The sequence below is a fragment of the Coptis chinensis genome, chromosome 8 (genome assembly GCF_015680905.1).
Source record: "Coptis chinensis isolate HL-2020 chromosome 8, ASM1568090v1, whole genome shotgun sequence".
NCBI classification, from domain to species: Eukaryota; Viridiplantae; Streptophyta; class Magnoliopsida; order Ranunculales; family Ranunculaceae; genus Coptis; species Coptis chinensis.
Genome location: NC_141463.1, coordinates 21053618 through 21063944, shown reverse-complemented (window position 1 = coordinate 21063944; position 10327 = coordinate 21053618). Strand labels below are relative to the sequence as shown.

General features: G+C 39.7%; 1 pseudogene across 1 annotated transcript; it reads left to right on the top strand.

Moving 5' to 3' along the window:
• Window positions 1-7172: 7172 nt before the first annotated feature.
• Window positions 7173-9294, top strand: LOC147480473 (putative tRNA pseudouridine synthase; annotated as a pseudogene). The gene is made up of 5 exons (XR_015205438.1): window positions 7173-7258; window positions 7519-7652; window positions 7998-8146; window positions 8270-8414; window positions 8736-9294. The product of XR_015205438.1 is annotated as a putative tRNA pseudouridine synthase (transcript).
• The last annotated feature ends 1033 nt before the right edge of the window (window positions 9295-10327 follow it).

Sequence of the window (10327 nt, the reverse complement as noted above, 5' to 3'; positions counted from 1 at the left end):
AGATTAGAATCCACCAATACTTTTAATCTATGACCTTCTATTTCATGGTTGTTTTTACAAGTAGACTACAATTAGGCAATCGAGCGAGTTCCGATGCCCTCTTGGACGAAACATCGTTAACAATTAACTCTACTTAAGGTTGTTCCTATGTTTATGCTATTAATATCTTCTTTCCTTTTATGTAAGCTCAGGCAGCCATTTAATGTATTACCAAAAGCAACATCAAGGAGTACTTCCTAATAGGGCGGCCATTCAATGAATCACCACTAAAGGCAAACACAAAGAATACTTCCCCTATGCAACCACTCCCTGAGCTACCCCTTCTAAGGCAACACAAAGAATACTTCCCTAACTCTAAAGAATTATACTACTAGAAGAAAAGTAAAGAACACTAACATGATATTAATATTGCAAAACATAAACCCTATTCTATACTTCCATCCCCTGGTGTGGGCAATGGAACTAATAACTAAAAACATAAAGAACTAACCTGATTGAAGAACACCGTGAACTAGAAGATTCATTAAACCTTAAGCACTAGCTTCATCTCCTCCCTTGAAGGAGAAGATTAGCCTTCCATAAAAAAGGAAGAACACGAAGAACGAGAAGAAGAAGAGTCGAAGAACATAAGACTAGAAAGACTAATTTATTAAGACTCAGCTAGTTAAAACCGATCTTTTATTATTAATCTCTCTCTGCCTCAAGTTTTGGAGACAAGAATATAAGTGACTTGGCCAATTACATGAGGCACTTAGGTCCTCTATTTATAGAGGTTACAATGAGCTCTAGAAGCATTCCAAACCGTCATTTGTTTCCTAAGAGAAATAGACTTCTTTTAGAGTCTAACTTCGTCTCCAAAACTGAGAAGAAATTGGCTACAAGAATCGATCCATGCCCGCGGGCGCGACTATTCATCACGCGTCTCGACGCGATCAATCACGCGGGCTGGTCGCCGATCCATCGTCCCGACGCTGCGTAAGCCGATTTTGTCTCTTCTGCTTTATCTTTCTATCCTTTTTTGCGGGCTTTGGTCCAAGGAACGAATCCTTTGGCCTTGGGCTTCCAAATAGGCTTTAAAATAGGTCCAAGTCGTATCTTTAATAACTCTAATTCCATAGCCTTCTCCATGATTGTCCACGAGCCTCCCATGTGATCCTTAAGGCTCCGAATTGCTCCATTTTACCCCTTTTTTATCTAATATTCTACAAAACTCTCTCTTTGACCTGTAGAATCATAAAACATAACTTACAAACACTATTAGTCCACTAAGATAGCTAAACAAGAGGCATAATCGAGGGTTAAATAGCACTTTTTGAGCACTTATCACAACTCCCAACTAGCCTTTTGCTAGTCTCTTAGCAAATAAGATTAAAAAAATAGATAAGTGATCAAAATCACATCCTAATAACAAAAATAAAATCCTAACTCATTTTCGCAGGCATCGCGATTGCATCTACCATATGCAACAAGACTTTAAACCTTTAAGTTCCCCAAAAAGGACGAGTTATAGTCTCATGAGGGTTTTCAAGTGATATACCCACAAAATCAATCAATAGCATGTTCAAGAATGAAATCAACCGGATAATAGAAATCTTCGATCTTGACTATGACGTTTTCAATGATTCCTTTAGGTATCTTTACTGATCTATCTGCCAACTGTAAAGTAACATCAGTCGGTTTAAGATCCTTCAAGCCTAACTTCTCGTAGATGAAATATGGTAAAAGATTCACACTAGCACCCAAATCTAATAAAGCTTGTTCTTCCAAAAAATCTCCAATTCTGCATATAACAATTGGACTTCCAGGATCTTTTAGTTTCACAACCGCTAGATTCTGTAGGTACGATGAACATCTTTGAGCGATAAAAATTTCTTTCGGAATGTTGGTCTTCTTCTTCACTAGATCTTTCACGAACTTGGCATACGAGGGAACTTGCTTGATGGCGGTCAGAAATGGGATATTAATATGCAAATTTTGAAATATATCACAAATCTCCTTGTACTGGTCATCCTTCCTGGTATTCACTAGTTTTGAAGGAAACGATGCTGGCGGATTTTTCAATATCGGTTCTCTTCTTTCGGCTTCGGTTGGCTTGGTAACAGATAGTGGAGTGACAAGTGGAGTTACTCGTGATGGCTTTTTCTTACTTACGTCCACAGTAGTTCCTTCAACTTCTTTTGCAACAATTTCTTCAGCAGGTGGCACAACACTAGATATATCTGGAATGTTAGAGCTAGGTGGGATGGGTGGGGATATAAGTTATCTTAGGCTCCGCAGAATCTTTTCCTGGTTCATAGACAATCTTATTATCAACTTTCTTGCTTGACCTCAGAGTGGTGACAACATTAACTTGTTCATGAGTAATCTCTAGGTTATCCACCTGCAGGACACCTCTTCCTTTCGGATTTGGCTCCGGCTGGCTTGGTAATGCTCCTTTCGATCTTTCTGTCAAGGCAGCAGCGATTTGCCCTATCTGGCCTTGAATAACACTAAAGTTACTCTCCAACTTTTAGGTTCTTTAATTTATCTGTTTCAGCTCATTGACAATGGTGGTGATAGCTTCTTCCAGATGTGGGATAACTGCTTTGCTCGACTGAGGCGTAGGGGCAATATATCCACTCATAAGATCTGGTACTAACTCTTTGTTTGTGTTGGCTTGGTATTGCTGGTTCTGGTATGACTGTTGGTTTCTATATGGTTGCTGGTGGTCTTGGAACTGATACTGGTTATTCTGGAACTGATTTGACTGATTTTGGAATCCTGGAGGAAAATTCCTCTGATTTGTATTTTGTGTCTTCCAATAATTTTGTCCCTGATTGAACTGGTTATTTCTTCCTAAAGAGTTGATACTACATGCCTCTGCATTAGTATCCATATAGTACGAACACTCTTCAGTGGTGTGGCCTTCATCAAAACATAGCTCACAAATGGCATAACAAGGCCTGGTTGGCTGAGGTTTAACTTGGAAATTGTTTGCTTTTGGAGGATTCATAGAGAACTGATCAAACTTCTTGTTCGAGTTTCAAGTCCCGCTGATAGGCTTGCCATAATTGATAGCATTGCTTGATTTGGGTCTTCTTGAATTTGGTTGCCAAATTGCTTCTACACCCCTCCCACTCTAGCTACGTCCCGTTGCTAGTACTCCATTGTTGAGTGTCTTCACTAAATTCTCGAAAGTTGTAGGCCTACTTTCTATCCAACGATGTAAACTTACCTTGATGCATTGATTGTATCATCCGCTTGTTCATAGTAGAAAGTCCTCGAAAAAAAAAAATGAGCGGTGTGCTCTTATCATAACCATGATGTGGACATGAGACTAGCAGATTATTGAATTTCTCCCAACTTTGATGATATTCTTTCAATCACCTTCCCTTTGAAATTGTTGATGGCTTCACTGCGATGGCATCGTCTTTCAGGGTGGGTAGAACTTGTTCATAAACTTTGTTCTCAATTTCTCCCAGTTGTTGATTGAATTGATCGGCTGTGCAGTTAACCATTCAGATGCTTTACCTTCGAGTGAGAGGGGAAAAAGAATTAACTTGATACTCTCATCCCTGATATTATGGTTCTTGAAAGTTCTCAGGACTGATAGAAATTTGTTCATGTGAACATAAGGCTAAACATTGTCTGAACCATTGAACTTTGGAAGCATAATGATTACTGATGCTCTAAGTTTAAACTGGTTAGCTTCTGTCTCTGGAAAAACAATACTGCTTGGTGGGTCTCCAATGATTGGTGAATAGAAATCACTCAGCTTCTTCCTCTATTGTGCTTGCATGGGTGGGATAGCTTCAGGATTATTGGTGTCCAAAACACCTCCATCATTGCGTGCGGCCATTGTATCAATCTCGTCTAGTATTCTTGTGAGTCGGTTGTTAAACCTTGTCCACTATTGTGTTCTTACTGGACGATGATATGGAAGACGGGGCATACACTAGAAAATGCTATGCGAAAATAACAAAAAACTATCATACTATGCTTGAATAGTATGCAATTATTCTACGTTATACTAAAATGTAAAACTACTTTCCTTCAACTGCGTTGGGCTTTGCAGCTAGTATCTCGCCCGTTGTCTAAAGCTATCTCTTCTAGGGTTATGGTGAATCACTTGGATTGCTTAAGTACCACTGCCCACAGACGATAGTCCGTTTGTCAAGATTCAGACAAGAAACACTAGAGTTTGATGTTTCGCTGTGTTGGCTTACAACTTCAATTGTTGAAAAGGTCCTAAATGCAATTATACTAGAAAGAAATAAAACTAAACTATGATGCAACTATACTAAGAAAGCAATAAAAATAAACTACGATGCAGCTATACTAAGAATGAAATAATAAGAATGAAGAATGGACTAACCTGGATGGTAGATCTTGTTTTCGAGATGTCCTTCAAGCTTCTCTCTTTCTGAAAAGGATGGATGATGCAGCTAAAACTACCTCAAGATCCAAACTTTTAATCTTGAAAGAAAACGTTAAACATCAACAACTTAAAACAGCAGCGGCGCCATTTGACAAGCCCTATTTATGTATGTAGATGGTGTATGGTCGTTGAACAAAACAGAAGTGTATCAAAACCTAATTATCCCTCAATAAGTAAAGGATGAGTAGGGTATCGTTCCACTTTTAAGTGTATGTTATGTGAAGGACAGGACTGGAAAGGGGGTTGAAGGGATTAAAAACTATGATTGTAGAGATTATGGATTCTAATACGCAACTAAACTAAACTAAATTAAACTAAACTATTGAGAATTTATAAGAGAGGGAATTCAAGAGATTAGAATCCACCAATACTTTTAATCTATGACTTTCTGTTTCATGGTTGTTCTTACAAGTAGACTACAATTAGGCAATCGGCGAAAGTGCCGATGCCCCTTAGATCTAAACATCGTTAACAATTAACTCTACTTAAGGTTGTTCCTATATTTATGCTATTAATATCTTCTTTCCTTTTATGTAAGCTCAGGCAGCCATTCAATGTATTACCAAGAGCAACATCAAGGAGTACTTCCTAATAGGGCGGCCATTCAATGAATCACCACTTAAGACAAACACAAAGAATACTTCCCCTAGGCAGCCACTCCCTAAGCTACCCCTTCTAAGGCAACACAAAGAATACTTCCCTAACTTTAAAGAATTATACTACTAGAAGAAAAGTAAAGAACACTAGCATGATATTAATATTGCAAAACATAAACCCTATTCTATACTTCCATCCCCTGGTGTGGGCAATGGAACTAATAATTAAAAATATAAAGAACTAACCTGATTGAAGAACACCATGAACCAGAAGAATCATTAAACCTTAAGCACTGGCTTCATCTCCTCTCTTGAAGGAGAAGATTAGCCTTCCATAAAAAAGGAAGAACACGAAGAACGAGAAGAAGAAGAGTCAAATAACATAAGACTAGAAAGACTAATTTATTAAGACTCAGCTAGTTAAAACCGATCTTTTTTTATTAATCTCTCTCTGCCTCAAGTTCTGGAGACAAGAATATAAGTGAATTGGCCAATTACATGAGGCACTTAGGTCCTCTATTTATAGAGGTTACAATGAGCTCTAGAAGCATTCCAAACCATCATTTGTTTCCTAATAGAAATAGACTTCTTTCAGAGTCCAACTTCATCTCCAAAACTGAGAAGAAATTGGCTACAGTGTCGATCCATGCATCTCAGATGCGATCAATGCGTCTGGACACTCGATCCATGCGTCCCAAACGCGTAAGCCGATTTTGTCTCTTCTGCTCTATCCTTCTATCCTTTTTTTGCGGGCTTTGGTCCAAGCAACGAATCCTTTGGCCTTGGGCTTCCAAATAGGCTTTAAAATAGGTCCAAGTCGCATCTTTAATAACTCCAATTCCTTAGCCTTCTCCATGATTGTCCACGGGCTTCCCATGTGATCATTAATGCTCCAATTGCTCCGTTTTATCCCTTTTTCTCTAATATTCTACAAAACTCTCTCTTTGACCTGTAGAATCATAAAACATAACTTACAAACATTATTAGTTCACTAAGATGGCTAAACAAGAGGCATAATCGAGGGTTAAATAACACTTTTTGACCACTTATCAGATATCGCGGCTCATAATCTTAGGTTCTCCAGTCTTATTGTATGAGTTTGCGGCATACATAATTCTCCAAAAATTCCCTATACCTTGGCAGGGGGGAATATTGAAGTGATTACACACCTCGACATCTAGTAGAGTGAGAGGAAGTCGTAGACCGGCGACAATTTGACCTACCGTGATTACTGGATACCCTGGACGTCGGGGAACCAAATGGGGGTAATGGGTGACAGATGGCACGTGTTCCAGCACTATATTGGCTGGAATTCCATAGGCAGCCTTAATTGCGGTCAAATTAGGTCTACGACACCTAGATGGGGGTGGCAGTAAAGGGGACTGACGACCGGAGGTGGATGGGACCGCAGTAGGGACAAAAGCGGGTGGAGAGGCTCCTCGGTCAGATTAGGAAGAGGAAGAATCACCGGTTTCAGAGCCCGACATTGGAAAAGAAGATGAACAGACGCAAGATATCGAACCAACTCAAAAACACAGTGCACACAAAAGAAAATAAGGCCTTAAAAAACTTACCGAGGGGAATGAAAAGAGAGGTGATGAGCCCGAAGAGTGTGCTGGAAAGGAAAGGAAGTCATTGGAGAAACGAAGGAAGCGAACGCAAGTCGGAGGTTGATCAGAGAAGGGAGAGGTGGTAGAGTAGTGGAAAAGTAAAAGAAGAGGGGGAAAACTAAAATGAGAAGGGGAGGAGAAGGAGAAGAGTTTAAATAGGGGAGGGGTAAAAGAGTCATTTCCAAAGGTTGGGGAAATCGAAGAGTCGGGTGGTAGATCCAGATAAAGGGTGACACGTGGAAGCTCGAGGTACGAGGGGCTGTAGAAAACGCGCATGATGATTGCCATCAGCATCACACCCAAACCGATGAAGAACATGATTAGCTGTAAAGGGAAAGAAGCGGTGGGAGTTCTCGATCCTGGGTCCATTATCAGAACCGCAGAGTCGAGAATGGGCATTTGTAGTGGCCCAATAAAGAGAAGTGGACTAGGTCAACAGATTAAGGAATGGGATGTAACGTAATAGGGGAATTCGAAGAGTAGGGAATCCTGGCCGCGAAACCCTAGACCGCGGACGTGGCATATGTACGCAGGAAGGGGAACCGAGGGATGAGAAGACAGGTGGATGGTCCAGATGAAAGGGGGAAGGGGTATAAAAAGAAGAGGATGGGGAGAAGAAAGGAGGAGGCCGCACAGTGAGAAAAGGGAGTGAGGAGAGACAAGAAAGGGAGAAAAAAGAGAGGAAAAAAGCTTGGTAGAGAGTACATTTAAGTCTTCGGTTTGTATTAAAGGTTTTGAGGTTCATACAGTAACCCTCTAAACCCACTTTTACACATTACCCATTTCAGTTTTTAGTTTTGAGAAATGGGTATTGATTAGTTTTTTATTTCAGTTTTAAGAAATGAGTTGAGTTTTAAGAAAGTTATTTATTTTATTGTTTCTTTAGTTGAAGCAGAACTCGAGAATGCCATTTTCAAGCCGTTGAAGCAGAACTCAAGAAGGCCATTTTCAAGGCAGGAGGAATCAGAGAGCAATTATGGGAATCTGCACAAAATTGGGTGGGCCAGAAGTAGCCGAACAGATAAAGGGGTGAATTTAATCGAAAACCTTGTTTACCCTATGTTTTTAGTGAACTTTTCAGGAACAAGAAGAGGCTAATGAGAACACTATGTAGTTTTGGGCTTAACATTCACATGCTATCAATGCACCCTAGATTCACAGTGTATCGTTGCACGAGCTTTGAACATTCTCCTTGGTATTTAATTCATATATCTGAAATAATCTTAACTTCGAAACATACCATGCAGCTCAACTTGCAGGTGAATTTCTACAATTACACTACCGCAGTCTTCAATGTTTACTTACCAGATATATGCCGCATCGACTAGTAGTATTTCTCATGTCAATGATGGTTTACTTTGTCAAAACTCTCAGGTGCATTCCCTGTCCACAATGATTGCCTTGAAAATGGAAATCCCAGAAAATGCATGGAAAGAAGATCCTTGTGGCATTGGTCTCGCAAGTTGTATTAATTCTAATCTGCCAAGTGATGTTAAAGTTTTCAGTGTTTTTCCTTCACAAAGGTGAGAAGTTAGGTGTTTACTTTCTCAAATTCTCTTTCACCCACTTTTAGAATGCTTTGAAGTCGATATAATCATTTTGGTTTACTGAAGTTCCTTTGGATCGTTTCTGATTTCTATGTTCAGAAGCTTTGATGCAAGAAGAGAATGTACTGTTCGGAAGTACTCGTACCTGCTTCCAGCTAAAATTATTGGGATCACTAGTGATTTCAGCTCCAGTGAAATAGATCATCATATATCTGAGTTTGATAATATCTTGCGGTCTTTTGAGGTGTGGTGTTTGTTCTTTAGTTTTAGGCTTTAGAGTTGACTATAAACTAATTTGCAACTTGTCTGTTGGGCAGTTTTATCATACCAGGAACTACCATTTGGTGGATCTCACAATAAGTTTTCCTCTGTTTACAATTTCATATGTTACTCTTCAATTGGTATAACTGAAACGTAAGATAGTTGAGAATATATGAATTAGTTGATCTTATTAAAAAATTATAGATCTTATTTTTAAGGTGGGATCCTCCATACAGTAAACTCTGCTTCGTGCACCAGTTATTGATATTTCTTTTTCTCATTCATAATTATGGGTCCTAAACAGGGGGGTCGTCCTTTTCACAATTATACCATTAGATCCAACTATAGAAGACAATCTCCTGGAAAAGGTCGAAGGAGAATCACCTAAAGAAGCACTGGCCTCTGATTCAGAGAGCAGTGATGAACTCGAGCAATGTGGGGTTGGAGTGGTTGTGGTAGATTTTACTGGAGACAGTCTGAGTCCAAGCACTAGTGACCCTGGTGTGCATTCAGTTGTCACTTGTAAAAAGCATGGTGATGGTCTGAAAGATCAAGGTTCTATTGCACCTGTCCGTGCAAGATGGCTGTATGAGCCTGATGAGAGAGATAGGATTACTGCGTCCCACTTCAGAAAGATCCATTGTTGTTCCTGTGGAAAGCTAGAGAGATCATCAGGAAAGGACTATGTTGAGATCGCCATATGCGGAGAATCGTTCATGTTGCACTAAGTAAGTCCAAGGAAATCCTGGAAATAGCTCTCATTAGTTTCTTATATTGCCAAGATGGCCATCCACACTTCACAATTCTTTGCTAAGGTTAGGTAGTGATATGTTTATGCAATTATATTGCAAGGTGAGTTGCTATCCCATTACTTGAAAATACGTTATGCGTCATTTCTGGCATTATATGTTTTTGGGCCCTCATTCTTTTGATAATGATAGGTGATTTATGGACCTGTGTAAGCAGGTCTGCGTTTATTTCTCAAGTAATCGTAGCACATCAGATCTTGGTTGATACCACCCCCAAGCTCAAATACTCCGGCACGAAAATATGCTAAAGAATATCAAACTTGAGTTTAGTAATCCAGTACTTTTTGTTTCTGCATACTGTATATATTTAAATTTGTTGGGGAATAACGATTCCAATCGATTCCCACTACATAGATAACTTGTAATATGAACACACTACTACTCCAGACAAATTCTAAATATCCACTACAACCAACCTAACATGTCCAACCCTCTAAACAACTATTAACAACAAATAATAATGCAAAGAAAATATAAAGCATACCACAACACAAAGATGTACCATGATTCGGCCAATGATGTCTACTTCCACAAGAGCTAATCCTTTTATAACGTGGGAAGGAAGATTACAATCACTCCTCTTAACTGTCTCCACCTTACTAGATCACTCCTATCTCTTTACAGGCTTTTCTCTCTGCAAATGTTTTCTCTCAATCTTGATTGCTCTCAAAATTGGGTTAGAATTCAAGACTTTTGTGTTGGCTTCTGTTTTCCAAAACCTTGTTTTTGGTTTTATATCCCAAAAACCTGATTCGCGGTTACTGTAGATAGAAACTACGAAAAATAGACATGGGCGCGGGCATGCTCTCGGCAAGGCCAATTTCAAGCGCACGCCCTCAAGTGCTTGTTCGTGAGAGGCTGAAAAACTATCTTCTTTTCCAGTAACAAGGGCGCGGGTGTGCTTTGGGTTTAGACCAATCTGAGCGCGCGTGCGCTCAGACCTCTTCACGAGAACAGTCCTAATTTCTCTCTTCTTCTTCCTCATCCTCATGTGAAACATAACTCCAACAATCTCCCCCTCTCGAACAGTGAGGGGGACTACCTTCATGCATTTCCAAATCAACAGGAAGAGTCTGCTACCATTCCG